A 23,062-nucleotide genomic window follows, 5' to 3' on the forward strand; every position below is an offset into this window, starting at 1 on the left:
TGAAACAGCTGTCTGATTTCCCTTCCTTCACAGAGTTGTTCCTGCACTCAACATTTCAGCCTGACCTGGGTAAATATTCTTGAGTCATTTCTCTCCATATATTTCCAGTTGGAGTAAGAAAGAGTAAATGATGATGTCCTCAAATATTTGGGCACATTTTAGTGTTGTTATTAGATTTATAGGCAAAACTATTGATTGGTGAAATAAAGGGCTTGAATGGCAACAAAGAGCAATACTGCTTTTAAGACAAGAAACAGGAAGGAAAGTAAAAATAAAAAAATAAACAATTGTGTGCCATATTCTTCTAATGTTTTCACAAAAATACAATCTCAGAACTGATACTTGTATCATCCCTTTGAATGAACAGGGCATTCCACAGGCCCAGGGTCCATGAGATTTACACCTGGGGATTGTGCTATAATTGGTAGGACCCGGACGTGACATTATGAAGTTATTAAAGAGGGCCACCGTTTTCTAGCGTGCAGCTAGCATCATTCTAAAACTGGTGTGTGCCTCAACATTACTTCATGTGCCACTTGTAGGCCCCGTAGCCACCCATCTTACAAATTGCAACAAGGATGGGGCTTGTCTTGTGGTGAGTCCCACACTGCATCCACTGTACACTGCACTACTTCACAACTGCGCACAGAGGACAGCTGCCACTGCATGCTGTGAACAGGGCTCTGCATCTCCCAGCGTGAAGCACTTACCTCAGAGCCCTTCAGTGGCATTTATTTCCAGCCCACCCACCAGCCTGGGCCGTGAAATGCACTGCAGACACACAACACTGCACAAGCTGCAGCTTCCAGAGGGTCTTCCACTTACGGCTTGAATGTAGCCTACAGCAAGGCTGAAAGTGACTGCGGTGGAAGGGTCATGCCACCAGGGCTGCCATTGCACATCGACCTCTGACCCCATAACAAGCTGCTGCTGTTAAGGAGGGTTTTAACCCAGAGGGTGGAAAAGGAAAGTGAAAAGGGAAAACCAGTCCAGCTCCTCATCACTCCTCACCTGTTTGAACCTGCCAAAGCAGCACCAACGACCACAGATACCAAGAGTGATTGCACCTACAGTGCCTGTTGCACTGGCTCGTTGAGACCTCTGAGGATTGCAAACATGGCCAACATTCTGGCAATCAAACTTTTTGTCAATACTGGCCCACCCCTTGCGCAAGTTTCCAAATGGAAACTATGGGCTGAAAGACTGAACTTCTACTTTACTGTCATGGCAGTGGAAGAGGAACAGAAAAGACTCCTACTATTGCAACTATCTGGAGCTGACATCTACAAACTGTCTCGCACACTTCCAGAAAACTGGGCAGCCACATACCTATGCAGCTATGGTTGTAGTGCTCAACACTCACTTTGAACCCATGGCGAACTGGGCCTACGAAGGATTTATATCTAGTCCAGCACTGCAAGAACCGGAGGAATCTGTTGATGCCTTCCAGACCAGATTTAAAGAACCGACAAACACATGTACCTTCACAAATGAAACCGAAAAAATATGTGCACAAATTATCCAAGAGTGTCTGTCATCAAAGTTAAGAGAGCACATGCTCTAAAAGCCTGGAAAACTGCTACAGGACATACTGGCCCTAATGCGCTCCAAACAACTGTTGCATGTCCGAACCTCTCACATGGAGGCAGTCCTGCACAAACCCCTCAAAATTGAGCCATTGAATCAAATTACGTAGGCCAAACCCAATGAAAAAGGAAAGCCATGACAGTCTGCACAACAACCCTGCAAATATTGTGGCGTCTCTGCTCACTGTCAGGCAGACTGCTCAGTGCACGGGAAGAATTGAGCATGCTGCAAAAAAATGAATAATTTTTCCAAAGATTGCCATTTGGCCCACAACACCTAGCCAGCCGTCAGTGTGATCACCAATTCCTCAGTAAAAGGGTAAGACAGAGATATGGATGATGATACAATGGATGGCATGGTCATACCATGTGTACAGTAGTTTGGGCCCCCTCAGAGACCTGAACTTCGCCGAAATGCCAGGTCATGACAGTCATCATAGACAATGATGCCCCTATCAACATCATGGCCATAGAGACGTATGAGAATCTGCACAGCCAACAAATCCTGAAACTGGCAAGGCCAGAATGTAAGCTTATGAATTGACACAACCCCTACCATAAGCAAGTATGTTCATAACGGACATCTCACAGGACTTCACAACCAGTGGTAAAGAATATGTTAATCAGGAAAGCAATGGCATGCTGCTGAGCTGTCAGACAGCATATAGACTGATCTGGAGCAGTTTGTGCTCAGGGTAAACACCACTGAGACAGACAACATCCTAGAGAACTTCTAAGACCTGTTAAAAGTCATAGGGTGTTTAAAAGACAAAGCTATTACATCACACATCGACCAATCTGTCTAACCCTTCAACTTGAGGAACAGCCGAGTAGCCTTCAATCTAAATCTAAAAGGCAAAACTTAAATGAAGAAATTATAAAAGGCAGACATTGAATGACTCTACACCATAGGTATCCCACATGGTTGTTACCTACAAATCAAAGCAGGCTGGAGAGATGAGGCTATGTGTCAACATGTGGCTCCTGAATGCAGCTATTAGGAAAGGCACAACAAACCCACTCAGTGGCGTAACAAAATTTGAGGGGGCTCCCTTGCAAAGTGCAGGGGGACCCAGTCAGGTGCTCACAGGTCCGCCTGTGCACAGTGCCAGAAAGGGCCTTCTGGAGTTTGGGGCGCATTGCAGGGGCTGCCAAGGCTGTTGTTACGCTACTGGCCCCACTGTAGATGACATAGTCAGTGAATTGAGTGAAATGGGGAGGTTCTCCAAGATAGATCTACGCTCAGGCTACTACAAAATACTGCTGGACCCTAAAATCCTATTTACAATCTTTTTCATGCACACGGACTTCCGACGATATAAAAGACTGAAGTTGGAATATCCAATGTTGCCAGAATGTTTCCAAATGTGCTGTCCAGGTTCCCTGGCATCATCAATGTGAGTGACAACACCCTAGGCTATGCCTGGTCCATGGAAGAACACCATGTCCAGATATGAAAGACACCACAGAGACTTTGTGAATGTAGTCCTACTCTGCACAAAGCAAAATGTGGTTCATGCAGACTTGAATCATCTTCTTTAGAAATCAGTTCTAGGCAGAAGGGGTGGTCATAATCCAACCAAAGAGCAGGACGTTAAGGTAGCTTCCCCTCCATCCTTTGTCTCTGAAGTCAGATGTTTCATAGGAGTGAGTAACTATTGTGGATGATTTATAAATAAGAGACTTGACATCCTTCACCCTGCCTCTAAGAGAACTCATTAAGGGGCTGATTTAGATCTTGGCGGACGGGTTACTCTGTCACAACTTTAAAGGATATCCTGTCTGCCAAAATATAAATCCCATTATATCCTATTGAATTTATATTTGGCGGACAGGATATCTGTCACCGTTGTGACAGAGTAACCTGTCCGCCAAGATTTAGATGCAGGCCCTAAGTCATCTACTCCGTGGGTCTGGGATGAGTCCCAGGAAGAAGTGTTCCAATGCACAATGAGGCACTGTGTGAGGACACCACCCTAGCATACTTTTGTTCTGCCACAGAACTAACGGTGGAGGCCAGGATTGCCACATTGGGAGTGGGGCTCTTGCAGTGACAGGACTGCAAGGAGTAGACCATTGTAACCTATGCCCATTGAGTGCACACCCACACAGAGCAGCGCTACTCACAAATAGAATCTGAAGCCATAGCCATCCATTGAGGGTGTTGTCCCTTTCACTTGTATGTGTATTGACATCCATTTGTGGTACATACGGACTACAAACCATTGATCTCCTTTTACAAGGGTTATCATAGAAGACCCGCATAGAAAAATGGGTTCTCCAGATGAAGGAGTATTTGTTCAGGATGGAATATAAACCAAGCTCTCAGAATTCAGGGGACTATCTGTCTAGGAACCCACAGGATGGAATTCCCAAGGAGAGTTAGCTGCCCAAAAGACAGAGGAGAAGAATGTCTGTATGTGGTTGAAAGTTCTATGTCACTGCCTATCTCACTGGACGCCGTCAGAGATGCGACACACAAAGATGATTGCCTGCAGCTGGTGTTGGATGCTGTTTAGACTAGAGAATGAGACTAAAGAACCACCCTGTCTTTTTTAAGTACCATATCTAAAAACACAATAAGGTGTCTTATCTCAGTCACCAGCGTATACAAGCAATTCTTCATTCAAACAAACCCCCACCATTCCAACACTCACCTTATTGCAACAGTACTATGTGAAGAAGAAAACAAAGACAATCTGTAGCGAGTGCACCCTGGATCAAGGTGTGCTGCGCAGGCGCCATCTTTACAAGCCTTTATATATAGGCAGAATTAGAGCTCAAAAGTGGACTAGTCCATCTTTGACTCATTGACATCAATGTATACCTCCACTGACACAATGACTGGCCGCCATCACTAAGTGACCAAATTGTTAATATTCGCTACCGGTGTCAAATGCTTTCTTAAATCAGCTGCCATATCTGCGAAATTCACACCAGTGTCAATAACATACCAGCTCATAATTGTTCACTGGCACTTGATATATCCCATCTCATACAGTAGTATCCAAATCACGGCATCCCTTATAGGTGCCATCTTTAAATATCTACTTAATTCATCTAACAAAAATATCATGACTAGTCTGTGACCCTTAACTCCCACAAACCATCTAACCCGCAAATAAGGGCTCCACTCCGCTTCACATTCTGACTAGTCACCAACTTAATTCTCCCGCTCCCCATTCGCTTTTATATGTGTAATGATGCAACCCCCATATGTCTAGGTAGGTGCTCACATTCATAGAGCTATTTTGATGTCAATTCAACTCCTATTCTGGTGGAGTACATTCGAAACCATATTGAGGCATAATGTGGCCCCATTATAAAATATATTCTCATTACACTATAAACACTATAAATACATTTTGGCAAAGTCCCACATATAATATTTTTAAAATGGCATATTCTGATAGGTGCTCCGTTAGAGCTCATTGGTTAGTCCGGTGTGATGCCAGTCCCACCCAAAGCGTCCACTGATATTAACCTTAGCAAGATCATTTATTCAATTCCAAGAACACTATGATAAGTTATGGTTGTTACACCATACTCAACAATTCTTATAATGCAGCTTTGAACTTTGTGAGTGCCAACGGCACATTACATCTATTCACACAAACATTTAATTCCCACCAAAAATACTGTACTTCATCATCATTATTTAGACCATTGTCCACTGCACTAAATCTAATTATCCACATAGCTTCTGTTTGTCTGAGAGACAACTCTCTATTACCATGTATTGTAAGGCAATGTAGCAGGTCCCCCCGCTTTGAGATCCCAATGAGATCTCACTTTCCAAATCCCTGAAGTCTTGTCACCTGTGGTAGCCAAGTTCTGGCCCACTGGAGGCCTCATATGTCAAGTTCCGGGACAAACCCAGTCCCCCTGTGTGCCGTTCTAGGCCCTAAATATCACCTCAGTAGCCAGGGGGAGCCCCAATGGGAGAGTGCCTCTGTATTGAAGGTGTAGTAGCTGTATCCCTCACATTGCACATCCCTCCGAAGCATACACTGGGTCCTCGAACTCTTCAAACCACCACTCATTCAGTACTACTAAATGTGAGGCTATGTAGTAGGATGCATATTCAGGACTACTAAATGGAAGGCCTTGTAGTTTGATGCAATATCCGGGTTAGCTATGGATAGATTTACAACATTTGGCTAGTGCTGTTCTAGAGGGCCCCTGATTCCAAAGGAATCCCATCATGAGTGTGTTGAGGAAATATCCAGGCAGAAAGTACAGGACGTTTTGGAGTTGGTAGAACAACCGTGGTCGAGTCACCACTTCAAAGATTGCCATTCTCCCTAAGAGAGAGATAGATGGGGGACTTATGCCTAGAATTGTAAATCCTCCATTAGCCTGTCAATCTGTGTCTGTAAAATAGAGTCACAGGCCCTTTGCCGGTCCTCCGTCAAGTATCCCCCACTTTTCAGAACCCCTCCTTGAACATGCAGGCCATTCGCCCATGGCATATGTGGAGGACATGGCCCGATCTGGTAAAATGACGAGTTGACTGCTTTTACTTGTAATTAACTCTCCTAAGATCTGCAGGATCTGCAAAGCTTGAGGGTCCGACTACTGTTGCTCATCTAAGAATATGCATAGTGAGATATGCTATCAACCATGCCTGGGGCCCACTCGAAGCCTCACACCTGGGCTTCCACCCTTATCTATTCTGAGAGCAGTATAATGGTAAGAAGAAAAAAAGTGGCAATAGCAGGCATCCTTGGGTGCTCCCCCTTCCACCTGGGAAGGCACAGAGACCTCATCTCCTTCTCGAACCCTAGCTTTTAAGTTTGTGTACAGCAATTGTTCATAGCTAATAAATCAGGGACTGAAGTTTATCTCTCTTAAGAGGAAGAACAAGTAATCCCAGTCTATTGAGTCAAAGGTGTTGTGGAAATCCACCGTCAGCAATGCCTGGTTGCCCAGCAGTTTCTCCAACAGAGCTATCACACTGTGTGCTCTGCAGATTTTATGCCTTGTTGCATGTCCTAGTATAGAAAACAGTTAGTCAAACTGACCTATATTTATGAGAAATCTTGGTGTAACACCCACATCAATAAACCATAACAAAATTTGGAGTATTTATCCTGAGTTTCATATTAGAAATTCATTTAAAATTCACAATGTCAACGGTTGCTCCAGTGAACGTAAAGTGAAATAAGTGCTCAAGGAAGTGCTTGTGATGGGATGGGATGGGAATGGAAGGGTATAAGTGCTGATAATTACAATATTTACAATAATGAAGGCCTGTCTAACAATGTTTGAATAGCTAACGAATCAAATCTCAAGTAGCAGTACGCTATGAATATGCATTTAATCATCTGCATCTGGGCTTAAGTTAAATGTATAGGTCCAGGTGAAAGAAAAGTCAACGTTTCGACCCCAAAGAATCACGGAAGACAAGTAGTTCCATTGGATCGGGGTCTTCCTCAGGACAGAGAAAGTGAACAACCTCAATACAACACTGCTACGCAGGCAGTGAAAGACTTATAGGTATGGACTGAAAAGCTCCTATTCCAGAGAGTGACCCACACTGCACATGAACACAGAATTTCCACATGAAGCTTGAGTTTCTGTGAATATACAAGGTTTCATGCTTGATTGACCATGACATTATGATGTGGAAAGTGACATCAATCACTAATTTCAAAGGATTCAGTAACTTTCTTTTGTGCAGGTAAGAAACTTCGGAGGTGAAGATGGATTTATCTGGCTGGACCAGCGAGCCTACCACCTTGAGCTAATGGTTTGCCAGGGACTTCACCCTGATCTTGATCTCAATGTTAAGGATGGATATGTGTTGGTGAGAATGACAGAGGGATGCGTGCTGACCCAGCTTGCGGATCACCGCAATGTCTGCCATTCTCATATCCTGAGGGAGTGATCCCCTCTGCAGCGCCTCATGTAACTCAGCCAGTAAGGGCAGCCCCATGTGCGATCATGAGGCCTTGCAAAATTCTGCTGGAAACCCATTTTGGTCAAAGGACTTCCCCGACTGAAGTTGGAACAAGATTTCATCCAGCTCTTCCAATGTAAGTTCAGCCTCAAGCCGTGCTGTCTCCTCCATGAGGAGCTGGGAAATCCCTCGGACAGCAAACCAGTTCAGCTCATCTCAGCGGCGAAAGATGGGCATTTAGGTGAGGATAGTACTTTGCAAAGGTGTGGGCCACAGACAAGTCTCCATAGACTTTAGTGTCCTACGCATCCATGATATGGGAGATGGGCTTCCTCTGGGAGCTCTGGGAGCACAAGCAGTCCAATGTTTTACTTGCCTTGTCTCCCCATTGGTATATGTGACTCTGTGTGGCAAGCCCCGTTGTCCTTGCTTCATTCATTAAGCAATATAGATTGTGTATGAAGTGCGTTTTGAAGGAGGGATGGGTCACCAGCCTCAAAGTAGTATGCATACAGTTCTAATACACGTTTCTCTAGCTCAATTTTCTCTTATTGCACCTGTCTCTAAATAGACTTTTATCAGACAATAATTTGACTAAAGAACTTTTCTCGGATTACAAATATTTGGCTAGTAGAGACTACTAGTTGTTAAAAACCCCTACCACTGAAGAACTATGTTTGGATCCAGCTGAATGTTTTCATAATAAGACTTCTACCCTTCTGTCTTCTTTCATCCCGGTCTCGCCAATAGACACCCCTTCGAAGCTAGATACCAAACCTCTATTTTCTTCATCTAACTTAATTTATCAAACAGAGCACATCACCTTGGCTAAAATAAAGACCACCAAATCTATCTCCCCACTGGACTCTTGTCCAGCACAGATTTTTAAATCAACAACCCAGATGGTTACCCCTGTGATGACTACTGTTTCAAAAATACATTAGACAATGGTCTTGTCCCATTCTTATGTAAAACAACTCTTATAATCCCTACTTTAAAGAAAGCATCCTTGGATCTTAGCATTCTTGCAAAATGCCACCCCATTTACCTCTTTTCGTTTCTATTCTATTTGAATTTATAGAGCCCACCGGTGTTTCTCAGTGCTAGCGGGAATAGAAATCAGAGTAAAATAAGAAGCTAGAAGAGCCAGGTCTTAAGCATCTTCTAAACATCACATACGAGTTGCATAGGCATGCAGCTACCTTGTTGATTTGCTGATCCATAGTTAGTTTGTCATCCAACCAGAAATCCAACCTAAAATCCAGATCCTTGATTGCCTGCCTAGTAGGACAAGAACCTAAATCATCTAGCCAACAGTGAAAACCCCAAAACTGGGGATGATTACCCAACAGTAGCTCTTCCGTCTTGCTTCCATTCAGTTTCAAGCAATAATACCTCAACCAGTTTGCCACTTCAGTAAGTCACCAGCAAAATAGAATGAGGTGCTATTGTACTTGCGCAGACTGATACAACAGTTTGTGTATCATCCACATAAGAGTAAAGAGACAAACCATGCTTTTCCACTATATTCGCCAAAGGGCGGACATATATATTTAAAAGCTTTGGGCTCAAGGTACAGCCTTAGGGAACTCCATGAAGTGACCTATACATAGAAGATTCATAATGTTTTGTAATGAGTTGGAAAGAGCTTCCAGAAATCACTGAAACCCAGACAGCGCAAGCCTTTTGTCACCAAGATCTTAAAAGGCTGGATTAATTCCCCGCTTCCCAACATATAGATGTGAACAATATTCTTAAAATGTTTCAATTGAACTTTAGATCCACTCTGACCACTGGGACTGTGCTTACAGCTGCCAATGATATACAGATGATATTAGACTCAAGGGGCTCTGCGGGCCTCATTCTTCTTGCTTTGTCAGCAGTGTCTGACACACTCTCACACAGTACCTTCCTGGACAAACAGTGACAGACTGGTATCCAAGGTAAAGTTCTCCTGTGGTTTGAATCTTTCTTAAACGCCAGAACACAGGCTGTTCAACTAATGTCTTTTCTCTCTAATTTTAGAGACCTCGGATGTAGGATCCCACAGTTTTAAATGTGTATTTACCTCCAGTAGCAGACCTGATAGCCTCCTTCGTCTTTCAGTTCTATGCCCATGCAGATGACACCCAGTTCATCATACCCATGGATGAGAACCTCAATTCCCTGCAGTAGTGTTTCAAATGTAGCTTAGTCAAACTGGCTAGTTGAATGAACACCAACTTCCTCTAACTGAACACCTATAGGACTAAGGTTTTTGGTGTTCAGGAGCCCCTCTTGTTAGTTCCCTTATTGCTGACCTCAATAGTTAGGCACTTGCTCTACCCCATCGACAAACGCCCCCAAACTGGGAGTCATATTTGATCCTAAAATTTCCTTTGCACTACACATTAAAATAGCTATGACAACCTGTTTCATCATCATAAAAGTATTTTTTAAACTCTGTCTTTCATTCCTCAGAAATCTAGACAGCTATAAGTATAACTGCTGATCATCAGCAGGCTAACGCTCTGTGTGTTGGCCTTCCTGCTGACCTAATGCACAGATTGCAGCTAATTCAAACCACCACAACAAGGCTTATAATGGACGTTTGTAAACATGACAACATCTCTGTTGCATATCCACAATGTTTAAAAGCTGTGCACCATCTACATTGTTACATTTGATAGAGCTAGATTTCTCAAGATTAAGCATTGCTCTGTTTTGTGTTTCAGACAGACTGCATTTAAATAGGCACGCAGATTTTGGTGCAATGAAATGGCACATGAAATATGAAATGAAGCCAAGTCAAATGCTTTTTAAAAGGGGCACTTTTGGTGCATGCAAAGTGAAAGACATAAAATGAGGCCTGGTCAAAATGCTTTCAGTCTGAAATGCTTGTGCTGAATTAACATGTATTTTTGCAGTGTAGAGAAACTCGTGATTGCAGTTTCCTTTTTAGCTTTGAAGATAAAATGGAATGTGTTCTCTCCTCCCAGCTCCTTTCCCTTATAATCTACACTCCCTGTTCCCGTCTCAAGAGACTCTGGCTTTGTTGCATATTTATACAATGCATATTCAGTTCATAACACATCTTTTTATAATGTGTATTAATTAATGCACCAACACTACACGTGGGGCAAAAGCATTTTGCATGAAAAGCTATCTAAAACATTAGAGCATGTTGATGTATTAACTGTTTCCGCTTTGAAAATTTGCACTGGTGCATGTTTATGCTATGTTGTACATTGCACATTTTTGCATGTTGTGCACAAATAATAGAAACTGCTTTAAATTAATAGCTTTTGCTAGGTAATAACTAATACAGGGTACTAGTATGGGGGAAGTAAACAGAATGGATTTTATTTAATAAATTAATACTTTTTTGTGTTTGTTTTGTTTGTGGCCTACCATAAAATGGCTGCCTGGGAATCCAGCATGGCTGAGAATTGTACTGAATGAGAGACGCATGCGCAGAACTGCCAAGTGCCTCAAGTGAAGACACATGGGTTAAGGCCACAGTGAACTGTAAATTCTTGTTATCGTGCCAATGTACCAGTGTTTGTGGAAAGTATCCTGCGTGCGTGCGATGTGAAAGGAAGGAGGAAATGGACTGATACATTTTTCTGCCTTAATGTTGCATATTTGTATAATTATTGATGGTGAAACAATAAGACTGTATTAAGCATTAACGCTTCCTTTGTTAAAACTGGTATGGGTTGGATTTGCAATGAGAACAGGATGGTGAGACCCTCATGTCATCTATGCTAACCAATCACAGTGCGAGTTTCTACTGAAACTGCAATATTATTAGTGTAGTCAGCCAAGAATTAGAGTATAAATAATGACCTATTGGAGGCGTGTTTGCTTTAGGGGGCGTGTGAGCTTTTTGGGACTAGAAGAGATAGGAGGAGAGAGGAGAGGGAGCAGATGAGGCCAGACATCATATGGGTTAGGTACGTGAACGTCGTGGGTGCAGCCTGGGAGGAGCTTGCGTCTGAGGAGAGACAGAGGGAGGTGGGGGCCTTTGCTCATATATTTTTTTAGAGAGTCCTTGCATGTCATATTTTTGGCAAGGCAGATAACATTCCTCTGTGGTCTGTGAAGGAGCGACCTTTTCAGGAGCAGCCTCTCTGTCAGACAATGGAGAGGGAGAGAGGCAGATGAACAGACCAGGGCAGAGAGTGCAGCTGATAGAAAAGGTTTAGATTTAAATGCTAAAACTCTAAGTTTATGCTTTGACTAACTAACTAGTTTTGAAAAGATTTATTTGTCTTATGCGTTTATTTCTCTTTATAGGAGATTTTTTGTCAATTAATTATTGATTAGCCTTGCAAAACTCACTCTTGAATTATATTTTCCTGAACTCTTTAAAGAATTCTGACTGACATTTGATGCCTCATTGCCTTCCTTTATGGAATGCCTTGTATTCAGTCTGTAATATGTTCTGTATTAATTCTATTTTTCCTATTTTTAATTCTGTAACCTGATTGATAATTGACTAGTGAATAAAGGGTCAGAGAACTTTTACTTTTAACTAGAAAATAAAATCCTTTAAAAATACTCACAACTCTCTTTGTTGGCTTAAATAGTAATTGCATTCTTGATTTTTCATGTTTATGTAAATTCTCCTGAAGGTAATATACAGTGGCAAGGGTCCAACACCTTTACAGCGGTAAAGTAGAGGTAAATGAGGTTTTCCATTAAGAAATTACTGTGAAATTACCGCTGGATCATGTTCATCTTCTTTGAACCTCTTAGATGTGACCAAAATCCACAGGCCCAGACTTGGTGGAGGGGTATTTTCAGTAATTATACTAGGGCATGGAACAATCTACCACCAGGAATTCTCTCTGATCCTTTCCTCCTAAGAATTTTGCAAGACTTTAACAATTTTTATATTTCTATAATCATTTGTGAGGATATCTACTCCATGTTTAGTTGTTGATAGCCATGTTCCTAGGAGAAACTCAGCCACAATTACATCCTTAAGGGTGGCCTTACCATAGCTACTTCCATGTTAATGCCAGGTGTCGGTCACCCAATGAAGCTGAGACACCAAGTAATGTGTTTGAAGCCTGAGGCGCTTCGTCCCCCCTTTTCACTCAGGAGGAGGAATTCTGTGAGAGTAGCGCTGACTATCCTGACTTCCGCGATCTCGCACTTCCGCTTCCGGGGGCAGGAAAGACCAACTCCTCTAGCCCGTCCAGCCCCCCAACCGTTCAGAAGGATCAGTACGGGCGCCAGCATCGACACCGTCACCAGTACCGGCACCAACACCAGTGCCGGCAAGCAGGAGCTAGGGAGGCAAATTGGAAGGTGCCCTGAGTGCAACAGCATAGCTGCCGGCTGCTAAGTGAGAAGTGGGCCCCCGCGGAAGCGGCCGAACTAGGCCTGGGTGCGGCTTGTGGCGGACCCGTGAGCTCCCACTCGGGCTCCCTCTCCCCTTGTTTCCTTGTTGCAGTCTTTTATAGGCCCCTTAAAACTCCTTGGGAGATCTCCCCGCATGGGCCCCCTCCTCCTACAGCACCTCATCTCGGGTTTCCTGGTGCAGGGTTGGGAGCCAGGGGCTTCACCCCATCAAGGTGGGTCTATCAAGCTCCGAGTACTGAGCATCAGCTGCACCAGGTGCTAAGCACTCTGCGGCCCAGGAGACATCCATCCTCGCAACTGGTGGCGGCAGTGGGGGAGAGTGGTCTCCCTCGGGCTCTCCAGCCCCCGCTGATAACCCGCTACTTTTGGCCTTGTTTTCACCATCTGGGGACTGCTGGATTGCCTGCGAAGGCCTCACAAAGGCCCTACCTATCTGTGTGTGGTAAAGGGAAGAAAAGAACTGAAGAGAGCTCTACAGCCCTAGAGATCATGATAGCAGGCTATTATGCGCTGGGCTATCATAGAACAGTATGGTGAAAAAAAGAAACCTGGTTGTAAAAAGGCAATCTGACCACCTATATAACAGCCCCACCTCACCCCAAGAAAGCGTTCAGGTGGTCACGACCGGTTTGAGCCCAGAGCTCGAAGGTGTGGATAACAGGGGGCGCAGGAGCAAGCGGCTTGAGCCTATTGGACCCACTCAATCAAACATTACCCGTGATGAATCAGGGGAAGCGCCAGGTGGTCAAAACGCATGTGGAAAGACTCCGCAATGAGACCCCTTATCCTTAATCTCGCGGCCGGATCCAATGCTATTTTTTTTAAATCCCACAAGATCCCTCCTCCCCGTCTTTTAAAAAGTCCTAAGGAACATATAAGGCGCTCCTTATCCTTAAACAGGATGGTCTTAGTGGACTCGGAGGTCTCAAGAACCATGGGGAGCAAACTCAGCTGAACCAATTCCCACCCAACGCTACACCAAGATCCTGAGCTGAAGGGTGTGCTTCCTCAGGTAAATAGCCATACGGTAATTGCTCAAATTCAGACTAGTTCAAGTCCTCAATCAGCTCTCCACCCATGGAATTAAGAACCCAAGCCAGGCCATCAACAACTGTGGTGCCACAACCTTACCTAAGGAGCTCAGGGGGCACAGTACATCAGACTACGAGTGTGGAGCCTTATCAGCCCATTTTCTAGCTTTATTAGAAGCACAAATAGAAGGCCAAATGGAGGCATCGCTGGCTCAAACTCCAGGATCCAAGAGGGCACCCAGTCCTAATCCCAATTTCTGTCATCAATCCCACAAAATGGATTATGCGCCAGCCTGTCCCACAAGCCCAGCAATATCAACTTTAGCTTCCTTAACTTTCAAACAAGACACAATAGCCAAAGCTCTTCTATGACAATCACAAAAAATTGAGCTACAAATCGATCTAATCCAGTTCATTGCCACAAGTCTAACAGACCTAGGGACCAGGCTAAGAACTTTAGAACATAAATGTGTCCAGATAGAAGTGGGCCAATTCTGCTCCTGCACCCAACTAATTGACAAACTAACCTCGTTGCTAGACAACGTAAAAAATCCAATGCACCCTTTATTAGGGAATACACAACCAGCCAAACAAGCAACCATAATCTTTAACTCTATGCCGACAGTGGAATCAGCATCGCCTTCAGCAACCATCCGGACAGCCAGCCCACAAACAATCTTGGATCTAGGTTTCTCTACTAATAATCTGACGCCTACTGTGCATTCTTTATCATACAAAAGTGCAACCTTGCATGGCCCAGAATTACTTGATTCAGTGACTCTTACTACTCTATCACGAAGAGCCTAAAAGAAATTGAAAAAACTCTCAAAAAAACAGCGCCTACAAAAAGGAACCCGCCGATAACAGGGTTACACACCATGGAAAGCTCATCCGAACAACAAGGAAACACTGGCATTTTTTTTCTTTTTTTTAACCACGGCTCTAAGCTAAGTAGTAGGCTCACGGAAAACAGAACTGTTCTACACTGTTTGGGGGACCATCCTGGTTAACAATGCAACAGACGCATGAGTCAGGGGAAATAAAGGGAATACAATTGCTTTCAGCCACAGAAAACCAAGAACCGGCAAACACATGCTCATCGATGGCCAACTCCTCGTATGGAAGGAGAGCATCACGGCCCACACCAGACAATGAACCAACATTAACAACCAGCGTGGGGGCTTCCGCAGATAATAAGGGATTGCAGGGAAACACTACTATGGATCAGAGTATGCCAGCGATTTTGGAATACACTCCTCTTTCAATCACAAAAGGGACCGCACAACAAACTGCAGAACATCCTACTCCTGGGGATCCCAGTGCCCAGGCCCACTACAATTTGAATTTTGACACAAGTAAACTCACAAGCATCAACCCAAAGGGTGCAACCCCCGAGTATGAGCCAGCAAACAATAAACCCCTTCAGCGCCATCTCCTCACAGGGGGAAAGGACACTGGAGGGAATTTCAGAAGACCTTCCTAGTGCAACCCCCTTAGGGATAATTGTAGTCAATCTCACATGTCTAGCCACTCCAGGAATGCTCAATCAATTGGCTTGCTAAGAAGGGCTAGCAATGCACCCTTTACTCCGTAATCACGGGAGCTAGGGGAAATCACTACAATCGGAGCAGCTTATATGAGTGTAGACAATGTCGACGTGGGCCTAGCATTCATCCCTCACTTTATCTCAAACGGCCCTTTAGACATAGTAAACAGACGCCATCCCAAGAGAAGCCCACACCTTTGAGGAATGGGGCATTGAGCTTCAAGAGATACTGCTGCCAAAATACCTGCATGTACTACTTCTGGAGAATGTACCTGTTCAGCGAGGAAGCGTTCTGAAGGGCACATGGGGTGCAACCCACGGCTGGCTACTAAGCTCCACAAAAGCATCTAATTCCTTGGTAGTAAACTGCGGAAATAATCAAAGCAATGTCAGATGCCAATCAACAGTCCAGAACCTCTAGGGTTAGAACCAGCTGCCCAGTTCTCAGAGCTGCAATCGACATCCCGCTTCCTAGCACAATGCAAAATCGCCTTCCGCATCCTCTAAACCTCCAGATTGGAAAACAGGTAAAGAAAAAGGAGCTCACAATCACCTCATGGAATGTGGCAGGTCTCGCTTCTTACCCTATCATCGAAACCTGGATGAGAATTTCTTCTAAACAGTGACATCATATGCCAGCAGGAAACGTGGGCATTAAATCCCACAGTGCTATATGGCTTCCATGAACTTTTTCAGCCAACCACACGTACAAGCATATTTAGTAGGCCATCAGGTAGCCTTTCAATTTCTATAAGGCAATCAGCCAAATTTCAAAAGTCCCCATGTACCCAAAACCACGGAGGGCTGCAAGTCATATTTATAAAAGAGTTAAGACTTGGTGAGAGGGTCTTCCTTCTGCTTCTAATCAATTGTTACTTTAACCTTCAAGAAAACCCGAAAGCTTGTGCTATGGTCTCTCTTTTTACAAGCCTAAATAAATTCTCGACTCCTATGAAGTAGTTATGGCAAACCTTTTGCCCCTTGGCAAATATCCCAAAACTGAACAAATGAGTAAGGAACGGGAACAATTCAATGAACTATTTACCTTATTCAACTTAAAATCTGCAGACCAGGTCTTGACATGCCCCACGAACACGTCTTGTCCCACATTTAAAGACATCCCAACAATCGATTATATATTTATGTCTACCCTCTTGGCAGACCACCTTCTGAATTTTGAAATGATCTCCCAGCTGATTTCTTTAAATGTGAACCAGAAGATTGGGCAACTCTTTTAACACTGCTTTTCAGCCCTATAGCTTGGGTCAAATTCCAGAAGGTTGGAGACGTTCGACCCTAGTCCCGATATTGAAAAAAGGCGATCCCTTAAAGCCACGTAACTACTGTCTAATAGTTCTGCTAGATTTGGAGGCAAAAGCATATACCCGAATTTTACTGAAAAACCTGGAAAGTTGGGATTCAGAAAATGAGCTGCTCCCCTTTTTCCAAACTGGCTTTCGTGGAAGAGCACCCAGCAATGACAATATCATCTCACTAGCCGCCCTCAGCCACCAAGCCATGCAGCATAAACAACTCCCACTTTTTTGCTGTTTTATCGATTTTACTGCAGTTTTTGACAAAGTTGATAGACTTTCTTTTATTTTTTTATTTTACGTGGTCAGTCAAATAGTACAGTTTTACACAGTGTGCATACAACATCATTGCAATAGCAATAGCAATATATACAGTCGATTCAATCACTTACATGCATCAAGTTACCGCTTTTTGTGTCACTGGCTTTACAGGTTTAATCATTGACTAATTAAAAAAGAAAAACAAATAAAAAATAAGGAAATTTCACATTAAGAGCATCAAGAGTCAAATGATCTGGAAACATTGGTTCAGCCCCTGGTACCTATTTATATATGTAGGTCCTTCTAACAGCCAGCAATGGGACTAGGTGAGACATTTTTCTCCCAAACACAGCGTAACTATAATCTCACCATCTTGTGTAATCAGTCCTCTGTCTGCGTAGAAAGAACGATGGCAACAATCATCGGCTCTTAGTCCGTATTTGTACAGTTGCGTGGGTAAGTAACATACCTGGTGTATAAACTTAAAGTGGATAATTTTCAGATTGCAGTTAGAGGTGAGCAGCTGTAGTTGCATACACCCAAAGTCCCAGTCTTCTTTGGCAATAGTTGTACCCAGTGTGGTCTCCCACTTGACAAGGGATCTATCCGGTGTGTGGAACTGTTCATGTTGTGACATGTTGTATAATTTAGTAACTAGGCGGTGTCGCGTGGTGGATGTCAGGCGTGTCTGTAGCGTGATAAGCAACAGCGGTTCAGCCGGGAAGGAGGGATACAGATATGCGCAAACTTTTAAGGGGGCGCGACATGTGCTTAAGGCCGCAGCGCCTTGCAATATGTACTCCTTGTTCGGGAAGGCATCTCCCATGGGTCAGAGACCCATCTCGTGTAGTTCCCGCACTATTTTCGGTTCCTTTGTCACCGTGAGTTGTGGGTGGTGTTGAATGGGAAGTGCCGGCACATATAACGTAAGTTTGTGTGCACGTTTCGCCAGTGAGTACCAGGCCCTCGAGGTGCAAACCGCTGGGTGTATATCCAGATTAGAGGCATACTGTCTGGGCGAAGATAGAAGTGAAAGAAGGGGGCTGGGGTGCATACTTTCGTGCTCCACCGCAATATGTGGCACATGGCCGTGTGGCTGTAACCAATAGTGTGCGTGTTGCGCCTGAGCTCGATAATAGTATAATTGCAGATCGGGGCACTGAAGCCGCCTTGGATGTAGGGCCTCGTCGGATCCCTCCACCCAACCCGCGCGTGTTTCCCGGCCCAGGTCAAGCGAAGTTGCTCTGTGCGTAGTCTAGTGAATAAAACCTGTGGCAACCAAATCGGTATATTCATAAATAGGTATAGAAACCGGGGCAGCACTACCATTTTCTGCAGTGCAATCCTATCCGCTAACGATAGGGGTAGTCGGATCCATCTAGTCACTTGATCTTCCAGTTTGGTTATTGCCCTACTGTAATTTTCCTGTATCACCGTTTCTGGATCACGGTGTATCCAGACACCCAGGTATTTTACCGGGTCGGTCCGCCATTGTAATGGGTAGTCAAGGGACGGCTTGGTCGTCACAGGGGTAAGCAGGATGACCACTGATTTGTCCCAATTAATACAAAGGCCCGAGAAGTATGCGACCCTGATATATTCCCGAATAAGCGCATTTGGGTACCTTGTGTACAAGACCATGTCGTCCGCATAGAGTGAGATGCTAACTGGGCGTAGCTGGAACTGCAGAGCCGTAGCAGCATGTCTCTAGCATATCTTGCAGGCTAGCGGTTCAAGTGCCAGCGTGAAGAGTAGGGGCGACAGAGGGCATCCCTGTCTCGTCCCTCTGTAAATGGGAAAGGGATCAGATATAATGCCATTAATCGGCAGTCTAGCGCAGGGTGCCGTGTATAATAATGCTATCCTTTTCAGATAATGTTCCGGGAAACCCATTCGCCTCAGGTCGTAAAACATATATGGCCATTCAACAGAATCAAACGCCTTTGCAGCGTCCAATAAGGCAGCGGCTGCCGGCAATTCCGGATTTATTTGGTGGAACATTGCGAATATGATTCGTAAGTTTTGCGTGGTGGAGCGGGTCGGGATGAATCCCGCCTGGTCTGGCAGGGCCAGCTTCTGAGGGCTATAACTTTGGCAGATCTTAGCGTCCATGGTGATTAGTAATAGTGGGCGATATGATTCACAGTGGGCTGGGTCCTTATCAGGTTTAAGGAGGGTGATCAATAATGCCTCGTGTATTGACGGGGGCAGTTTGCCATCCTCGTATGCCTCTTCATACATGGACGCTAGATGTGGTATCAGCAGGTCTTTGTTTCCTTATAAAAGTCGGCAGGTAGTCCATCTATGCCCGGTGCCTTGTTGTTGGGGAGAGAGTTGATGGCTTCACGGAGCTCATCCTCAGCTATATGATGACTAAAGTACTCACAGTGTGCATCAGACAGCCATGCCAATGCTATGTCGTCAAAGTACTGATTCAATTCAGTGAGATCAGGTATGGTCCCTGCCCTGTACAGGCTAGTGTAGTAGTCTAAAAAACATTGTGAGATTGAGGGGGTATCATAACAGGCCGTCTCCTGAGAGTGCAGTATCTTAGTTATGTATGAGGCTGTGGGCGAAGGGCGGATCTTGCTAGAAAGGACCCGCCCCGGTCTGCCACCCTCTCCATAGGCCCGCGCCGTGTACTTCTGTGAAATGTGTTTAAGTTCACTAGCTGCAAATTCATGGTATGTGTCTATTTTCCCCCTGATGTCCGCCAGGAGTGCGGGATCAAGAGAAGTGGCATATGTGGGCTCTAATCTTTTGATGTCCGCCTCGACCATGGATAGCTGTCTACGGATATCGTTGAGGATACCCACATGTTTACCGATGCAGAAGCCGCGAATAGTAACCTTGAATGCCTCCCATAGTGTTTTGGCACTGTCTACCGACCCCACATTTTGTTCAAAGTAATCGATGATAGCAAGTTTCAAGTCAAAATTAAATACCTGGTCTCTCAATGTACTTGGCTAAAGGCGCCATGTGAATTGTCGTGGTGTATGCGAGGGAATGGTGAGTTCCAGTCTAACTGGTGCGTGGTCAGAGAGGGTTTTGGGCAAGTGCGTGATGTCAGTAGTCCAGGCGCTTACATCTGCAGTAGTTATCCAGAAGTCTATCCTGGACATGTATTGTGAGTAGATGATATGCACGTGCCTTCCCGGCGGTGTGGGTGTTGTGTCCTCCATATATCCAGCATGGCATAGTCTTCCATCCCTTCCCTGAGCACTTTGGCAGAGTTCTTCCCATACCTGTCATTCCCAGTGGAGCTATACACCAGTAGATCCAGGCACGTATTGAAATCACCTCCCCATATTATTGCAGAGGGTGGGAGCGATCGCAGCTTGCTCCATATATTTGTGAAAAAGGAGGGATCATCGGTGTTTGGGCTGTAGGCGTTGATAATGGGTATGATCGTTAGGGCTGGGCGGAATTTGCGGAATGCCTCTTCGCGGAATTTTGAAAACAATTGTGGAAAACGAGCGCACAACCTGAGGGACCATGTGCCCGGGACTGGGGTCCCTCGTGCTTGGGCAGGCTCCCCGATCTCCCCGGCCTGGCTGCGTTGAGAAGCAGGGACCGGCCCCGGGGCTCCTGATTTTTGGTCAGGGCCTGGGATGCCACGTCCTGCGGCCTGCTAAGTGTCCATCTGCCCGGGACAAGAGACCCTGGTGCAGAGCCCCGGAGCCCTGCAAGGGCAGGCGGGAGCCCTACCGCTATGGCTCGGTGTGGGCAGCTGGGAGTCCTTTCGGTCCCGGCCATCTGGTCGCACCTTTCTCTCGGCCATCTGGTCGCACGCACTCCGTCCCTCGGAGCGCGAGGGTTACAAGAAAGGTGGGTAGCCTTCCTCCGGATTAGTAGGGGCAGGGTATGCCGGGACACCCCTCCTGGGGATGGCGGTTCTCAGGCGGGGCCCAGATGGGCCAAGCCCGGACGACACTTCCCCGGAGCGTCCGGTGCTCCCTCCTCCAGCCCGCGGCGAGGCAAAGCGCCCGGGACGGGCTCCATGGGTCCCCCGGACGTCCGTGCCCCGGGAGCTCCGCTGGGCCTCCCACGCCTGGGCTCGCCCGCCGGGGTCCCCGGGGGCCTGGGTGCGTGCCTTCCTCCCGGCCCCTGTCGATGGGCCCTCCCTTTGAGCCCGCTCGCCCCGGGAGCAGGCAGGGATCTGAAGCCACCATCCCCCCCGCGCAGGGCGGCCTGCAGAGAAGATGCCCCGGCCGTACTCTGATCGATTGGGCACTCTCGGTCCGTTTAGGGATGGACTGCTTGGCCAGCCTCGGCTGCTGTTTCAAGCGATTAGCTTCCTCCCCGCATGGACCGTCCGACTCGAGGGCCTGCCGCCTGGCGGGAGGCCCTTCACCCTACCCAGCAGAGCGAAGGCCGAGCGGCCCCGGCAGCTCGTGCCCCCCAGTGGTCTGACCCCGAGCGGAAGGGGTCGGGTGGCGCCAGGCCCTCGGACGCTGCTGCCCAGCAGGTCCGTACTAGGGCCCGTGCACCACGGTTACCCCGGGAGGGACCGGCGGCTGCGGGGCTGCCTGCTCCAGTTGCTCCGGGAGCCCCCTCCCTCGCCCCCGGGTGGGTGGGGGCAGGCTCCTGGGCCGAGCGCCTGGCAATGTTTGCCCCCCCCCACGACGGTGCTGTCTGACTCCCAGAGGGGAAGCCTTGAACGGGGTGCCCGTGCCGTCTCGCCGCGCGGGCGACGGACGGATGGCGTCGCCTTCCTCCCGCCTCTCCTGCGCCCGCAGGTGGGCGAACGTTCTCGAAAAGTTGCCTGTGACTCTTGGCGGTGGATCACTCGGCTCGCGCGTCGATGAAGAATGCAGCAAGCTGCGAGAATTAGTGTGAATTGCAGGACACATTGATCATCAACACTTCGAACGCACCTTGCGGCCCCGGGTTCCTCCCGGGGCTACGCCTGTCTGAGGGTCGCTCGATCGTCAATCGCCCCGGGGCTCCCCGGGACGCGGCTGGGGCCGCCGCAGGGTGAGCTCCGCTCCCCCTTCGTCGCCGGCGCGCCTGGCCCCCCGAGAAGGGGGCCCGGCGACCGGTCCGCCCCGGGCCCGTCCCGGGTGCCTGGCCGCGTGCCGCGCGTGGCTGTCCATGGTGTCCCACCGGCTGCCCGCGTGCACGCGCCTCGGGCGCCCTCCTCCGCGGCCGGCTTTCCGGCGAGGGCGAAACCCCTTCAGACGCGATCCGGGGAAAGAGGGCGCCAGGCCAATCCCCTGCTCCGGCAGGGGGTGCCCGGCCTTCCCCGGCTCCCTCCCGAACGCTCCGGCGTTTTCTTTCCAACTACGACCTCAGATCAGACGTGGCGACCCGCTGAATTTAAGCATATTACTAAGCGGAAGAAAAGCAACTAACCAGGATTCCCCCAGTAACGGCGAGTGAAGAGGGAAGAGCCCGGCGGCGGGCACGGGAAATGTGGCGTACAGAAGACCGACTCCCCGGCGTCGCTCAGGGGGCCCAAGTCCTTCTGATCGAGGCTCACCCCGCGGACGGTGTTAGGCCGGTAGCGGCCCCCGGCGCGCCGGGATCGGGTCTTCTCGGAGTGGGGTTGCTTGGGAATGCAGCGCAAAATGGGTGGTAAACTCCATCTAAGGCTAAATACGGGCGCGAGACCGATAGCCAACAAGTACCGTAAGGGAAAGTTGAAAAGAACTTTGAAGAGAGAGTTCAAGAGGGCGTGAAACCGTCGAGAGGTAAACGGGTGGGGTCCGTGCAGTCCGCCCGGAGGATTCAACACGGCGGGAAGGTCGGTGGCCCGGGAGTTCCGGATCCCCTCCGCGGGACCGGCGTCCGGGCCCTACCCGGCCCCCGCAGGGCGCATTTCCTCCGCGGTGGTGCGCCGCGACTGGCTCCGGGTCGGCTGGGAAGGCTTCAGGGTGGCAGGTGGCCCTTCGCTTCTGGCGGAGGGTGTTACAGCCCCCCCTGGCAGCAGCTTCGCCGTGTCCGTGGGGCCGAGGGAGATTCGACCGCCTCTGCACCCTCCCCTGGGCACCCGTTCCCGGCCGCCACTCGGGGCGCGCCGGGGCGGTTGAAGGGGGGACGGGGCCCCCTGCTCCCGGCATGACTGTCGA

At 47.3% G+C, this 23,062-nt stretch overlaps 1 non-coding gene and 2 pseudogenes across 1 annotated transcript; 2 read left to right on the plus strand and 1 right to left on the minus strand.

The window, feature by feature from the left end:
- The window catches only part of LOC146871894 (bile acid receptor-like), a 373,335-nt pseudogene that overhangs the window by 222,482 nt on the left and 127,791 nt on the right, over window positions 1–23,062 (minus strand).
- On the plus strand, window positions 21,761–21,914 carry LOC146871895 (5.8S ribosomal RNA). The gene has a single exon (XR_014959820.1). It is a non-coding gene; the product is annotated as a 5.8S ribosomal RNA (ribosomal RNA).
- LOC146871896 (28S ribosomal RNA) overlaps window positions 22,278–23,062 on the plus strand; it is a 3,296-nt pseudogene continuing 2,511 nt past the window's right edge.

This window comes from Triturus cristatus, chromosome 1_1 (assembly GCF_964204655.1).
Source record: "Triturus cristatus chromosome 1_1, aTriCri1.1, whole genome shotgun sequence".
Classification (NCBI taxonomy): Eukaryota; Metazoa; Chordata; class Amphibia; order Caudata; family Salamandridae; genus Triturus; species Triturus cristatus.